Source organism: Papio anubis, chromosome 3 (genome assembly GCF_008728515.1).
Source record: "Papio anubis isolate 15944 chromosome 3, Panubis1.0, whole genome shotgun sequence".
NCBI lineage: Eukaryota > Metazoa > Chordata > Mammalia > Primates > Cercopithecidae > Papio > Papio anubis.
The window spans coordinates 163917416-163934350 of record NC_044978.1 but is presented as its reverse complement, the minus strand read 5'-3'; the positions used below and the strand labels follow the sequence as shown (position 1 = coordinate 163934350).

General features: G+C 39.7%; 1 non-coding gene across 1 annotated transcript; it reads left to right on the top strand.

The window, feature by feature from the left end:
- The first annotated feature begins 9321 nt into the window (after positions 1–9321).
- Positions 9322–9429, top strand: LOC116274336. The gene has a single exon (XR_004182962.1). It is a non-coding gene; the product is annotated as a small nucleolar RNA SNORA5 (small nucleolar RNA).
- Positions 9430–16935: the final 7506 nt, after the last annotated feature.

Sequence of the window (16935 nt, the reverse complement as noted above, 5' to 3'; positions counted from 1 at the left end):
GATTGGTAATTTGCAAACTGGGATAGAAATTCTTAACAAAGTCGGTATCAGGATGCTTATTTTCCTGTTGAAGAAATTAAAGACTTGAAGAGATTTACCTACTCCCTCGAGTCTCTTTGTCAGTGGAGAGCCAGGACTTATATACAGGTTTTTCTGGCTTGATCCTCTTTTAAAAATAATTATCAGGTTTATATTTTCTTTTACCCTGAACTTGATACAGGCAACATGAGTCTTATGCAGACAATCATGAAAATAAGAAAATTGAGTGTGTGTCCCCTCGATTGGAAGCTCCATTTTGGAGTTGAACACTATCACATTCATTTCCTGACACATAGTGTCGTCACAAAAAGTTATTTGACTAAAATATCACTGATTTCTATACTTATGTTTCTATAGTTTTAGATTGCAAAATAAAATCAAAGAAGGTACTTTGCTAAGTTTCTAAATGTATATGTCTTAATTATCTGTAAGGAGCTAGAAGATATTTATTTGGTCATGCTAAGAATATTTATTGAGCAACTACTCAATGCTCTACATCAGTTAAATGTTGCCATGTAAGAAATTATCTCCAAACTTAGGGGCTGAAGAAAGAAGTTCATTATCTCAGAATCAAGAATGTATTAACTAGGCACACATGGCTCAGTGCCTCTGACATGACTGCCATCAAGGTGTCCTTCAGAGCTTCAGTCTTCTCAAGGTTCAAGTCAGGGAGGATCATGTTCTCTTGACATAAGGCCTGAGGCCTAGCTGGATGTTGTTTGGAGACCTCAGTCCCAAGTCATGTGGGCCTCTCCTGAGGGCTGCCCAACATAGCAGCTTGTCTTCCCTAGAGGAAGGGTGGAGAGGGAGAATGCAGAAGATAGGAGTCATATTGGAAGTGACATAACATCACTTCTTCCCCATTCCACCTTTTAGAAGTAAGTTACTAGGTCGAGCCCACATTCCTTAGGAGAAGATAACAAAAGTTGGGAATATCAGGCAGTGGGAAGTATTGAGAGCTATCTGACAAGCTGCCTACCACAGACAGTCCCACTCAGTTGACAAGAATTTGATGACTGAGGGCCAACTATGTACCTGGAATTGATATGGAGATTTTTGTGTGGCAGTGATGAGTTGGCTGTATGGCAGCTGAAAGATGGCTGAGAGTTATTTTCTCTGCAAAGAGATTGCAGCGGGGTTGAGGAGATAGTCAATAACCAAGAGAAACAGTTAATATAAGGCTGTATGTAATTCTTTATTGAAAAAAAGTGAATCTTACCCTCAAGGGGTTTCTTATTACAGATGGGGCATGTTTTGGAATACCTATGATTTAAACTAGAAAAATCACAAGTCCTGCAAGAAAGAGATTGTGTAGCAGTGCAGAGAAAGGAAAGATCTCTGGGAAATTAAGACACTAGGTAAAACTAAACATTCACCTAAGAAACCAGTCATAATTTTTAGGTTTCAAAGAAAAGTCTCCTTATTACTTTCATAAATTGTAACTCATTAATTAGGGCTGTGAGAGAGAATATGCTTCATGCCTGCTATGGTTTGAATGGATCCTTTCCAAAATTGAGGGGCTGCCAATGTGACAGTATTTTTTTATTTACTTTTTTTTTTTTTGGAGACGGAGTCTTGCTCTGTTGCCCAGGCTGGAGTGCAGTGGCGCTATCTGGGCTCACTGCAAGCTCCGCCTCCCAGATTCACGTTCCCATTCTCTCGCCTCAGCCTTATTTTTTGTAGTTTTAGTAGAGACAGGGTTTTACTGTGTTAGCCAGGATGGTCTTGATCTCCAGAACTCGTGATCCACCTGCTTTGGACTCCCAAAGTGCTGAGATTACATGTGTGAGCCACAGCGCCTCGCCACCAATGTGACAGTATTAAGAGCTGAGGCTTTTAAGAGCTGATGAGGCCATGAGGGCTCCTCCCTTGTGAATGCAATTAAGTCCCCTATGATAGAAGCTTCACACAAGCGTTCAGTCCCATGCAACTTCTGCCAGGTGAGCACACAGCACTCCTCCCCCCCAGAGGAGCTGCCCTCACCAGATGATTAAACCTGCTGGTTCCTTGATCTTGGACTTCCCAGCCTCCAGAATGGTGAGAAATAGATTTCTGTTCTTCATAAATTACTGAGGCTCGTATTCTGTTACAGCAGCACAAGTGGACTAGGACATTGCCTCTCTCCTAGGTTCTGATGGTTTCTGGAAATCCATGGCCCCCCTTGGCTTGTAGATGCATCGCCCCACTTCTGCCTTCATCTCTACCTGGTGCTCTTCCTATTTGAGCAAGTTGAGTGGGGAGGGGAACTCACGTTTCTCTTTTGGTCATTTTAAATAAGATTTGACTGTTAGACTCAAAGCAGTGATATCAGTTACTGGAGGAGAGCAGAGAAAAAAGAGGCAGATCACAGCTGGGAAGGTTTCGTGGAGAAGGGGCTAAGGAGGGATAGAGCTTTGGCACCATCAAATGTCAGGCTCCTCTGAGGCTCCCAAGCCATTTGGATAAGTAAATGGATAAGCAAATGTGTTGTAACTACAGAGAAGCATTTATTGTTTTTTCCCTTCACAGAAGGGAAGATTACCAAGAAATTATTGCTTGTTATTCTGATCAGTAACTTTCACCATTTCCAGACGGAGCTGACAGCTACCCAGTAGGGAATGCTGAGTTAGAAATATCCCTTGCTTCCCAGTAAAAGAATTTCTCTTTCTGTCTCTGCTAAGACAGCGGGGTCTCTACTGCTGTTGATTTAGTCTTGCCTGTGCCCTGAAATATAAAATAAAGATAATGGGGAAAACAAAATCGCTGGATTGGAAATGACTCTTGCCTCTACCTCGGCATGATTAGATATGATTTTAGGAATATGCAAAAAATTCTAGTCTCATTGTGTAGCTTCCTTGATTAAAGACCTTTACTTGCTTCCCACTGCTTTTAGGCATGAGACTCCAATCCTAAACTTTGCCAAGAAGAGCTTGCATGTGCTGGCTTGGCCAAATTCTCTCTTCTCTGCATTCCAGTCTCAGTGGCCTTCCTTTATTTCTCATCCGACTTCCTAACACAACTTGCTTCCTTTTGACTTAAGAACTTTGTATGTAGGACAAGCACCTCCCTTGTAAACTTGAGCTTTTTTTCCCCCCTCCCTCTTCAATCTTGTTTTTTATTCATCCTCCAGGTGACTGAAGTGCCTCAGTTTTTAGGGGACATCAAAACCTATTTCATCCTTGTCACTTGGTATTCCCCACTCTTCTGCTTCTTCTTTCTGTAATAACTTTCAAAGGAATAGGTAGGTTTTAATGGTGACTCATTTGTAAACTACGAAATTTTAGAATATTCTCTGCATCACCACTAGGGGGAGGGCTGCCCAAGTTTTATGGTTCAGAGCTTTGGTTACAGCCTACCTGATGGAATGAAGCGCAAAAGAAGAAAGTTAAGGACAGTCGCCCAGCTACAGTGGGGAAGCCGGAGGGGAAGGCAGTGTCAGTGCTGGAGCATTAAATAAATAAAATAACACAGGACAAAAAATTAGAGGAATGGTCACTGGTGATTACAGGTGTTAGAAATGTAGCATTAGTTGTTTAAAAACGGATAATAAATGCACTTGAGAGAAGACACCTTTGCAAAGGGTACTTCTAGAAGCTTTGGTGAGTGGGGACTCTTTATTTACTATTTCTTTTTTGTTGTTTGTTTGTTTATTTTATTTTATATTTTTGAGATGAAGTCTCGCTCTGTCGCCAGGCTGAAGTGCAGTGGCGAGATCTCGGCTCACTACAATCTCCACCTCCCGGGTTCAAGCGATTCTCCTGCCTCAGCCTCCCCAGTAGCTGGGACTACAGGCACCCACCACCACGCCTGGCTAATGTTTGTATATTTAGTAGAGACGGAGTTTCACTATGTTGGCCAGGATAGTCTCGATCTCCTGACCTCGCGATCCACCCGCCTCAACCTCCCAAAGTGCTGGGATTACAGGCGTGAGCCACCGTGCCCGGCTTATTTACTATTTCTTGTTTCCTTTCTGCCCACTAGAGGAAACTGAAGAGAATCAAGTAGAAAATTCAACTGGGAATAATATAAGACTTTTAATAGAATCGATTTTTGGCGAAGGTGGGGGGCAGGAGAACATAACACGGCAAGAGGATGGTAGTTAAGAGTTTGGACTCTGGTGCTGGAATCTTTGCATTTGACTCCAAGCTCTATTATCAATTCGTTGGGTTACCTTGGACAAGTTACATTACCTCTCTATACCTTAGTTTTTTCATCTCTAAATTGAAAACAATATTAGTCCTTAGAGGGTTATTGAGAGAAGTAATAACAGCTGAAAACATCAAGCTTATTACATATCAGACATTATTTTAAGCTGTTTATATCAGAATCCTTTAGTCCTCACAGCAACCCTGTGAAACAGGGATCATTGTTATTATTATTATCTCTATCTTACAGCTGAAGAAAAGGGGGCATAGAGGAGTTAGAAATTTGCTAAGATCACACAACTAGATGTGACAGAACCAGGATTCAAGTCCATCAGGTACTTATGCCCAGTTTAACTTAGGTACTTAACACACATTAGACATTATTCTGCAATTTCCTGGGTAATCGCTGCCTAGCTGTAGTTGGTGGTTCAGGCATTTATTTTTCGTCATCTCACTTTGAGTAAGAGGATGTAGGGAGGGGGTGAAGCCTGGCAGAGGAGAAACCACCCAATGCTTAGTAGGTGCAGTTTCATGACTGGTTTGTCTTGCTTTGTGAGAGGATTCTGGAATGTTTGGGATATGAGCAGTACTATTTCAGAGTCCACTTGTATGACCAGCCCAAGGAAAATGAGGCTTCCTATTTTTGTGTAAAACATACCATTGTTGCTCCACTTCCACGAGGCCTGAGAGGATGACAGTGCTGTATTGGCACCCCCAGCCCCTCAGCTGACAGTTTGGGGAGGATGGAACTAGGGTCCACCTTGAGCCCCCGGGTGGATATCTTTGTTCTCACTGAGAACTCTGGAGGCAACAATGTGCAGAAGCTGTTTAGAGGAATAGGATTTCAACCAGCGTGCTGAAGGAAACAAGAAAACCCTTTATGAGAACATGTCGCCCACCCTGGGGACCTCTAGAAATAGAGAATTTAGAGTTGGGAAACCAGGAGACTATTAACATGTGGGTGAGATCAACAGGCATCCAAGAGTGATTGCCCTCAAAGGGAACACATTCAAACAGGCTATTAGGCCTTGGGTAATAGGAGAAATATGGATCTGTTTCCTTCCATTTAAGCTATTCTCTCCATTTTATGAAAGGAATATGCCTGATGTATTGTATAGTATTTATTCCCTGGGACGTCCACCTCATATCCCTCAGGAATGTGTCTTCTTGCACCAAAGTTTGATTGATTTGAGAGGTAGAAGCTATAGACAGATACCAAGTTGTAATTCAAGTTGAATTTGTGGCTCAATCTTTACACAAAATAGTAGTCAACACAGGTTTTGCAAACATATTCTCTTAGGAGAGTTCCTGATGCTGTTCTATGGGATTTACTGTATAAATAAAGAACAAAAATCAATGTTATTAAAAATCAATATTTTAGTTATTTAACTGACTGTTGTGTCCATCACTTACAGACAGAAGCATATGCTTGGAACCTGTATATATCCTCATTATGGGCACCTGTGTTACCTCCTAGAGTAAGGACAGGTCAGCATCTGCCTATGTGGTTTTATACAATGCCCAGAATCCTGCAAGTTGTAGATGGATGCTCTGTTGATATTCTTTGAAGATAACAAGGCCAGTGATTTCTTTCCAATCACTCACTAGAGAGTACACTTGGAAAATATATCTAACTCTCCAAAGAACAAATGACCCTATGAGATGGGAAAGACTGAGATTCCTGTGCTAGAGACATGGATCAGAAGGACACATAATCAGCTTCAGAGGTTAGAGGGATGTCAATATGTACTGTGGTTGCCAAAAACTAATGTTATTTGTACCACATTTACTCTAGTCTGTTCAAGATTAATAAATTTATAGTCATTGTTTCATTGGCATGCTAAAGGTGTAGAGCAGTAAACAATAATTTTTGTCCCCTTCTTTCTGTCCCCTTTCCAGAACAACAATTGGTTCTGGAACGTGACAAAGATGCAGCAGGATTGTATAAAACATTGTAGGAGTTAGCTGCTGCAGGGAGGGTTTGTGACTGTTCTATCAGATTGAGAAAACTTTACCTGTGAAGTTGCTTCCAAATATTCACCAGTCCCTGGTGTTATACAATGGCTCACTGTTATTGAGGGTAGATAAACTGGAAATGATGCTCCCACGTTTGGAAAGCTTTATTACAGGTGTATGCAGAATTATTGGTAAGGTTGGACGAGAAATGCTGGTAGTTTCATTGAGCCTTCCCAGAGCAAAAATTTCCCATAGCAATTTTTAAAACAACAAAACTCGAAGCTTTAAGTATAAATAACACCTAACATGTACCGAGGGTTTACATCTGTGAAAGTAGACAAGTACATCTGAGAAATCAGCCAAACAACTCAGCATCTGCAATAGACTAAATGTTTGTGTCCCCTTCAAACTCACGTGTTAACTCTTCATACACAAGGTAATGGTGTTAGGGGATAGGGCCTTAGGAATTAAATGGGATTAGTGTCCTTCTTATATAAGGGACTTATATAAGGGACTGCTTCCTCCTCCCTTCTGCTGTGTGAAGACCAGTGAGAAGACAGCTGTCTGTGAACCAGCCAGCAGGCCCTCACCAGACATTGACTCCGCTGGCACCTTGATCTTGGACTTCCAGCCCCCAGAACTATGAGAAATAAACCTTTGTTGTTTATAAGTCACCCAGTCTATGGTGTTCTGTTATAAAGCAGCCTGAACAGACTAAGATAGTAACTTTGTTGTTTTGAGCTGCACAACATTAGGCAGGCTGGGTTTGCAACTCTGATACTAAGCATTTATTCTCGCATTGGCTGCTGAATATTCAAGCCTGAGGAAGAAGGCAAGTTGCTTTTTTCTATACTGAAGTTCTATTCCAATTAAGCTTGACTATGGGAACATAAATACAGTTAATACACAGCCAAGAGACTTAAATAAATGGATTGTAAAATAGTAATAATAGAATTTTACCATACAAATTTTAATATTGTTTTGCTTTTTCTGATTTTCTCCTTTTTTTAAATGGGGCTTTGTGTTTAACATAGTTTGAGTAATTTATTAAAAATAAGTAAGTCTGGGGTCGAGAATAGTACGGTAAAAATTACCTTTCATTGGATCTAGACTTTAATGGACAGATAGCAGTGTGAAAAACAAAATCAAGTCAAAATCTCTCTGGGATAAAATATCCTTCTTTGTAAAATGTAGAGAGCTAGACTAGACCATCTCCAAGGTGCTGTTTAGTACTGAATTCTATGATTTATAATGTGGGATATATATATATATTTGTCAGTTAGGAATTCACCAGAAGTGCTATTATGACTGTTTTGCCTGGACATCTGACATTCCTCAAATGTAACTCACAAGAAGTATCTACATGGCAGTGCTGATTCACTGATTAATATACTGGAGGAGCAGTACTAGAAATGGAACACACTAGACTTTAATTTACAGCTGAAAGTACAAATACAGCATCACAGGCAGAGACAATTATGGTTGAGATCCTTAGAAAAACAAACAACAGTTAAAAAACAGTCTGTTAACGCATCAAAGTAGACATTGCTGGGAGAAAAAAATCATATTAGCGTATATACACTGGCATCTTAAAAGTGGCTGGAGAGGAGAGAGAATAAAAGAAAAGGAAACATAAAGGGAGACAGAATAGTGTGGGAAGAAAATGGGAAGGAACAAAGCCGTGAAGGGAAGGAGGGTACAGGTGGACTTTTTTTGTGACTAAGGGAATGAATGGCTTTTGAATCCATGAATATGATGCTCAACTCTGTCGTGATATATTCCTAATTGTGTGACTTTGGGCAGTTTCTTTTTTCTCTGAGCCTGAGTTTTCTCATTCATAAAGTGTGTCTAATAATACCTTGTGTCTATTTTCTTACCTCATTGCAATGTTATAAGATGACACAGATAAGCACTTCACTAATAAGCGCCTGGTCACATTTCTACAGGCTTTAGCTGTTATTAGTATTGTTGTTGTTGTTGTGAGGATTAAAATGTAAAATCTATCTGAAGTTCTTAAGCAATTTCTGGCACCTGGTAAGCAGAAAATGGTAGCAAAAAACATTGATTGATAATGTGTTAATAATGATCTCTCTCTATTAAGGACTACAACCTGGCAAGGTTGGATTATGACATTCACTTTATGGGTGAAAAAAACTGAGGCATAAAAGTTAACTGACCCACAGCCATACTGCTGGGAAAGTATGTGTTCAAAGATACTATTCTGCGTAGCTAGACATGTGAATGTTCTTTTTCCTGCAACATTTCCAGCTAGCACATTTGGCCCGTCGATATTTAATACTTTGTTTATTTATAGTCTATAATAACCTTGCGAGGTAAGTATTCTGCTTTTCATCTATAGAACATCCCAGAAGGATGAATGTATTAGTCTGTTCTCACATTGCTATAAAGAAATACCTGAGACTAGGTAATTTACAAAGAAAAGAGGTTTTATGGGCTCGTGGTCGCACATACTGTACAGGAAGGAAGATGCTGGCACCTACTTGGCTTCTGGGGAGGCCCTAGGAAACTTACAATCGTTGTGGAAGATGAATGGGAAACAGGCATGTCTTACACAGCCAGAGCAAGAGCAAGCGATATGGTGGGAGGAGGTGCTACACATTTTTAAACAACCAACTCTCACAGTGCCAAGGGGGAAACTCACCCTCATGATCCAATCACCTCCCACCAGGTCCCAACTCCTACATTGGGTATTATAATGCCACGTGAGATTTGAGCAGGGACACAGATCCAAACCATATCAATGATCTATCCATAATTCTGAGATTTCAATGCCTCCTCTCCACATAGGCATGAGTATTACATAAACTATTAAGCATATAATCCTCTGCAGACCAGTATTATTTAATGGAAAAATGATGTGAGCCTAAAAGGAGCTGTGTGTGTGATTTAAAATTTTCTAGTAGCCATATTAAAACAAAGTAAAAAGAAACTAGCGAAATTACTTTTAATAATGCATTTTACTTAACCCAATATAGCCAAAGTATTTTCACTTAATTATATGTTCAGTATAAAAATGACTCACAAGCTACTTTACATTCCTTCTTTTCTTGTGCTTAGTCCTTGCAATTCAGTATGTGTTTTACACTTACAGCGTGTGTCAGTCTAGACTAGCCACATTTCAAGTGCTGACAATTCACACGTGGACAGTAGCACCATATTGGATTGTGTAGTTTTAGACCATTGCTTTGTCAATTTCAATGCTTCTCCAGCCTGTGGAAGGCATTGAAGTTGGAAGCCACAGCAAGATTGTCATAGTAAAACAAAAGGAAAAATGTGATCAAAGATTTCACAAATTAATTCTGTCAATGAAATTTTGAACTGCACTTGCTAACTTATTTTGCCGTTAGAGAAAAAAAAAGTGTTTTATTCACTCAGGACAGGACTTTTGTTCTTTTTTTATTTTTGTAAGTAATTTTTTTTTAAGTAGTTAGGATTTCATATGGAACAGGAGTAAATATTTAGAATTCATTTACCAGATATTTAGGGAATACAAAATAGGGAGAGGGGAGAACGAGAATTGTGAGGATGTCATCAAAGCCTTTTATCAGCAAAGCTGTCGCTTTATAGAGACGTAATCTGACAGGCACTACGTTGAGTTTGCTTTGGTTGAGAGCTTCCACTTGTAATGTGATTTTTATGAACTCTACTCAGAAATTCATGAGAAAAGGCAAGAGACTATATCACATGCTTCCTCCTCTTTTATTTACTGGTCACTGGAACCAGATGTCAGAACTCTTAAATTTGGAGATTTTTAGGTCCCATGATGAACTAGATAAGTTAAATTTGACAGTAAGGACTAAAGAGTTTCAAGAAAATGCTAACCATCTGTCATTCAGAATCCACAGTTATGTAATACTTTACTGGAATGTTTAATAGTTCCAGAGAGCAGCAGTGGTTACCTAACGGCATCTTCCAAAAAACCTGAACAATAACCACTTCCGTTTTTATGTTCATAGTTTAAGCAACCAAAATACATGTTTGTGCCTGAATTGTATGTAATAATCTTAGATGTATACACCCAAATATGTTAGTTCCTTATTTTATATCCCTTGCTTGACTTTTTTTCATCTACATTGTTGCTTTATCAAACTCTCCTTATTTTTATTATTAATTCTAGAACAATTAGAAATAGTAGTAATTAAATTGCTGAAATCTGCCTGTGTAAAGTCAAGTAAGAACATTTCAATTCTATCAGTATGGGTGTTAATTATTTTAGGCAAGCTGTCATTTAGGCTTTCTAAAGTGGATTTTGTTCTTGCAGTCAAGAACATTGCTTAGTGCAGAATTAATTAATCATTATAAATATAAAACCTGCAGTATCAGCTCCTATGTTCAGAAAGGTTTCAAGAGGCAAGGTTGAAAGAGTCAACAGGCTGCTAAAGGGAATCTTATCATACGCCCTCACCCCCAATCTGATAAAAGGACAATTAAACTATGTACTTCATCTTTTCATAGGCCCTTACTTCAAGTATCAGTTCAAAAATTGGAAGTGAATACTTTTTACAACACAAAGGATTTTTTTCCTTTTTTGGAATATCTTCTTTTAAAGAGGTTTTTAAAAGTAAGATTACAAGGAAATGGCTGAAAATTGAAATTTACTTTGGCTAAAGGAAGATTGCAAAGCAAAACAAAACAACAAAACAATTTTATTCTCATAGCACTATGATGACTAGAACATATGTTTTCTGTGGACTCTGAATTTTCTCAAATACCCAGTAGCTACTTAAGAAATATTCTATAAAATGGCCATAATAATTGTGTTCCTCACAATAAAGCTCACAGTCATTTTGCTACAGGAGGAAAAGCTCACTTTCTGCATCATGTTCTTACTGTTTTTTAAAATAATGGCTCTATGATATTGTTTCATTTCTCTGCCCTATAATGAAAGTGAAATTCTACCAGATTAAACTGGAATGCTTTGACCAAAACACAGAGATCATAACTATACAGGTAAAGAAACACATTGGCATAGTGATCTAGTTAACAATATTAACGAACATTAATTAACTGACTATATGATAGCCACTCCAAATGCCTAAATATTATTGCTTAGGATAAATGCTTTGTATGTACTTATCTCATTTGTCTTTACCACTCAGAGGCAAAGGGTGTTCCTCAATATAGAAACATTTGCGTAATTTTTAAATATTACATTGCTAATGTTTCAAAATTTTATAACTGTCTGTTTAGGCCTGACCCAGTGACTGACACCTGTAATCCCAGCACTTTTGGAAGCTGAGTTGAGGACATTGCTTGAGTGCAAGAACTCTAGACAAGCCTGGGCAACATAACAAGATGCTGTCTCTACAAAAATAAAATATTAGCTGGGGATGGTGGGACACACCTGCAATCCTAGCTACTTGGGAAGCTGACGCAGGAGAGTTGCTTGAGCTCAGGAGTTGGAGGCTACAGAGAGCTACAATTACATCACTGTAATCCATCCAGGGAGACAGAGTGAGACCCTTTCTCAAAAACAACAACCACCCAACTGAACCAAAGCAAAACAATTTTTTTAAAGTAGGTTTATTTACAAATACGTGAGCATTTGTTTTTCACAAGGTACTCTCCTAAGAACAAGACAATATGCACTGCATCTCAAACTTGAATGTATGCATTATAGCTCAATCATCTTGTCACACTGCAGATTCTAACTCAGTAGGTCTGTGCGGGGCCTGAGATTTCGCATTTCTAACAGCCTCACTGGCGATATCCACGTGACTGGCTTGAGTACCACACTTTGAGAACAAGGACAGAGTCTACAGCTAGAGCAATTTTGATAATAAAGGTCAAAGGACCATGCCATGATTGTTCTGGAAAGCTAATTAGTCACTGCAGCTTTGGGAAACAAGCCAAAGAGTAACTGTTGAGTCAAGCCTTGAGTAATGAGTAAAAGTAAGTGTGTGTTGGGGAATTGCTTAGTATGTTCTTACTGGTTAATGAGTTGGTAGAAAAGATGTAGAATGTGTTCATGTTGTAAACCACGTTGGGATATCTACAGGGTGTTCGGCTCTCTCAGAAGAGGATCACCAGGTATCTGTTTGTTTTATTAGCATCCACACCTGTGTCTGATGTGGCCTTTCAGGTGTTCCTTCTTAGGTATTTCCTCATTAAGTATTTCTCCTAATGTTATCCCTCCCTTAGCCCTCCAACCCCCGACAGGCCCCAGTGTGTGATGGTCCCCTCCCTATGTCCATGTGTTCTCATTGTTCAACTCCCACCTATGAGTGAGAACATGCAGTGTTTGGTTTTCTGTTCTTGTGTTAGTCTGTTCTATTCTTGTGTTAGTTTGCTGAGAATGATGGTTTCCAGCTTCATCCATGTCCCTTATCCTTTTTTATGGCATAGAATTCCATGGTGTATATGTGTCACATCTTCTTTATCCAGTCTATCATTGATGGGCATTTGGGTTGCTTCCAAGTCTTTGCTGTTGTGAACAGTGCTGCAATAAACATACGTGTGCATGTGTCTTTACAGTAGAATGATTTATAATTCTTTGGGTATATACCCGGTAATGGGATGGCTGGGTCAAATGGTATTTCTGGTTCTAGACCCTGGAGGAATCGCCACACTGTCTTCCACAATGGTTGGACTAATTTACACTCCCACCAACAGTGTAAAAGCATTCCTATTTCTCCATCCTCTCCAGCATCTGTTGTAAAAACCTATCTTTAAAGCACATCTCAGTTGTGACCATTCAGAAGTCAAGCGAGGCTGGCACACCCTAACTCATGTGAGCCTAACTTGAACATATTTTGATGTAATCAGCTAGGGGAAATTTATGAGTGACTTGTATCTAATGGTCTTTTAAAAATTTGGTTGACGTATTTTGTACTTCCTAAGACTATATCTATGGTCTAATGCTATAAATAACCATTTTTACTAGAGAGAATTCTATGGTCTTTGGGTAAAAGTTACTGGTTCTGGTTTTGCAAAAGAGGCACTTTTCTAGGCTGAAGTGCCCCTTTGTTTACATATTGCATCTGTAAATTATGATTTTTTTTTTTCGCCCAAAGTCACATCTATTCTGAACTCCTACAAAGGATAGTTTCAGGTCGTTGCTTTTTTTTCTTAGCCTTGGTTCACTAACATTTACTCACAAATATAAATGCCTTAATGGTTCCTCCTTGTGCATTGAAAAGATTCTACAATCAAGGCTCTTCATAGTATGGTCTAAGCTTAAACTTAAATCTAACTCTAGAATTTGCTATCCTTTCTCTTCCACCCCATATACTGTGTACCCAGTGATGCTGCTCTTGTTCTTTTTGCCTCGAATAAGTCCTTTAATGGCATGGTCTGACTTGAAGACATTTTGAAAGACCAGTCCAGAGCCAACTTGAAGCATGTGGTGATTGGGAACAGGGGCGAGGGGACTGGTGACTTTCAGAACCTGTATAGAAGCTGCATGGAAGGAGCAAGTAGCCCCTTCATGGTCATCTCATTGACTCTATGTACAGGTAGCTCAAAAGAGATGGATAGGTCTAGAGATTTAGGCAGCAAATGCAACATCAATTTCTTTGTTGTTTTTGTTGCTGTTGTTGAGATAGAGTTTCTTTCTTGTTGCTCAGGCTGGAGTGCAGTGGCGTGATCTCGGCTCACTGCAACCTCCGCCTCCCAGGTACAAGCAATTCTCCTGCCTCAGCATCCAGAGTAGCTGAGATTACAGGCATGCATCAGCATGCCTAGCTAATTTTGCATTTTTTGTAGAGACAGGGTTTCATCATGTTGGTCACACTGGTCTTGAACTCCTGACCTCAGGTGATCTGCCCACCTCAGCCTCCCAAAGTGCTGGAATTGCAGATGTGAGTGACTGCGCCTGGCTGCAACATCAATTTCTTATGACTATAACTAACAGTTAAAGACTTAAACCTCAAATACCAGTGGTCTATAGTCTGGTGGAACTTTTGTTTTAACACTTACTTTAAATTCAGGGGTACAAGTGCAAATTTTTCACACAGGTAAATTTGTGTCATGGGGGTTTGTTGTACCGACTATTTCATCACCGAGGTATTAATCCTAGTACCCATTGGTTGTTCTTCCCAATCCTCTCTCTCCTCCCACCCTCCATCCTCTGAAAGATCCCAGTGTATATTGTTTTCCTCTATGTCTCCACGTGGTCTCATCATCTAGCTCCCACTTATAAGGAAGAACATGTGGTATTTGGTTTTCTGTTCCTGTGTTAGTTTGCTAAGGATATTAGCTTCAAGCTCCACCCATGTCCCTGCAAAGGACATGGTCTCGTTCTTTTTTATGGCTGTATAGTATTCCATGCTATATATGTACTACATTTTCTTTATCCAGTCTATCATTGATGAGCATTTAGGTTGATTCCATGTCTTTACTATTGTGAATAGTGCTGCAATGAATATATGCATGCATGTGTCTTTATAATAGAATGATTCATATTCCTTTGGGTATATACTCAGTAATGGGATTGCTGGGTTGAATGGGATTTCTATCCTTTACATTTTAAAGTCCTGGCCATAAGTAGTGTCTAAGAAGCACAATAAAGGTGACTATCCATTTACCAGTGTTCCAAAAGTCAACATACTGAAGCTCTTCCCACTTTGAGATGAGCCTTAACTGGAATGAAAATACATTTTTTGTACAACTAATTATCATCCCAGCTGAGCCTGTTAGTTCAGTCATCCATGGAAGCCCACATAATTCCAAGCTCCCTAAACTCTGCACATCCTCAAATAGCCATACAACTATAAAAACTTTATTTGTTCTCCTGGTCCTTCCTGCCACCAATGAGGGTCAATATTTCCAGAAGCCTGGCTATACTGAGAGAGAAAATGACTTTTTGCTTCTGTTTCCAAAGATGGGTTTTACTATATAATGAGGTAAGCCCATCTGTCAAATGTCAGGGAAGTTGTAGATTGTACAGAAGGCAGGCTGTAACAGATGACCTCGGGGAAGCTTTTGTTAGCCAGGAAGAACAGTAAAGCCCTCTAAGCTTCAAGGTTGTTCAGACCAGAGAGAGAAAGAGGAAGAACAAGAGAGGAAGAAGGGCTGGGGAAAGACAGGAGAGACAAAGATGGTGGGGAGAGGAGGAGAGAGAAGGAAGGGGAGGAAGGGGAGAGAGGAGAGGAGGAAGGGCAGAGAGGAGGGGAGGAAGTGGAGAGAGGAGAAAAGGGAGAGAAATAAATAAGGTTGGGGGGAGACAAAGAAGGAGGACTGCAGGCATGAGTTCACAATGTGTGTTTTGGCTCCCCTCTTAAGGCTAGTACCATGGTTGTGGCTTAGGAAAAGGTATACGGGGTAGGAATTAAGGCAGCCTCATATAGCCCCTCAAATTTCAGTGAGGTCTGGAGACAGCAATATACAATTCCCAGGCCCCCTTAGGTTGTTGGGAAATGCTGAGAAGACCTATTGATTAGGAAGGGCTTGGGCTGCAGATGAAGACACCAGAGTGGGCGTTCTGACTATCAGCTACAGAAGGGGCCAGAGGCCGCAGCAGTGCATGTTAGTGCCATACCCAGTGAATCCAGTTATATCCAGCCACAGCCAAGGGAATTCTGGGGCAAGACATCCTGTGACCTGGTGAAATGGACCATAATGGAGTCCAGTGAGGCCTGAGGGGAAAACAGACCTGACAACTGCTCCGCCTGCTAATACCAGGAGGCAGGCACGATCCCCCTGGGACTTCAGATCAGGTTTAAGGGCAGAAAGAAAAAAAAAAAAGAGTGGGCAGAGGTGCTGAAAACAAAGAAATCAACAAACAACAAAACAAAACACGGTGGAAATCTGTTCAGACAAAAAAATAGAAAAACTGTAAGAGATTAAGTTTAAATAAAAAATGATAGAACAAGATTGAAATGGCGTAATTGAGTCTGTTGACCCCTGAAAGGTAGGAATTGAAATTCATGAACAATTTGAGTTGAACTACTCTACTCAACTATTTTTATACAAAAATAGTTACGTGACTCAAAGTGTGTAAACTTCAACCTATCCCTGCCATAATGCAAATGTCACTTCCTCCCTGAAATCTTTTCCATTGTTTTACTTGAATGTCTTCTCTTACTCTAAGTAACTTTCCTGTGTAACCTACTTTTAATTGTCTTGGTTCATAGAAATTGCTAACGTATAGACTCATAGATGCACAGAATAAAGAAGGACCAAATGGACCATCATTTAGAACTGTTCTCACTCCCAAAAGATAATAATGTAATCTTTGAGGGCAGAAATAATCCCTTTTTTATAGCCCAAGGTACCATGGTAGGTCTTTGCTCATCCTGGGTACAATCCATGTGTGCTCAGCATAGGAGGTAAAGTCCTGTGGTTTTCTCACTTGTAAAATAAAGATAATAATGCTATCTTGTAGGTGGACAACATTAACCCTTCCTTCAACTTATCTTAAATCTTTTGAAAGGATTTCACCCTTTTCAGTGACAGTAGGAACCAGAGAGAACAATAAGCAATGGTTTTTTCATTGTGTAGCTTTATAATTGTTGTTTTGTTGTTTAAACTCACACGGGCTTTTCAGAGCCTCATCAACATGGAATTGAATGAATGGGCTTCTAAAGCTGACTTTGACTTCATAGGCTTAATTGAGACAGCAGTTAGATTATAAGAAAAGCAGTATTTTAATTTCAAGTTAAGCCTTGTTTCAAAGTAAGCAGAGCTGCAAGATGCTGAGTTTCTAACCTGTCAATATGTGTAATAATATATTTATTGTTGTTTGCTTTTATTGTATTTTCACCTACGACTTCAGAATAGAACTTGAAAATGTAGAGGGTGAGTAAGTTCCACTGGAACACAGAAAAACTAGTATTTTAGATGTGAAACTTTAAGT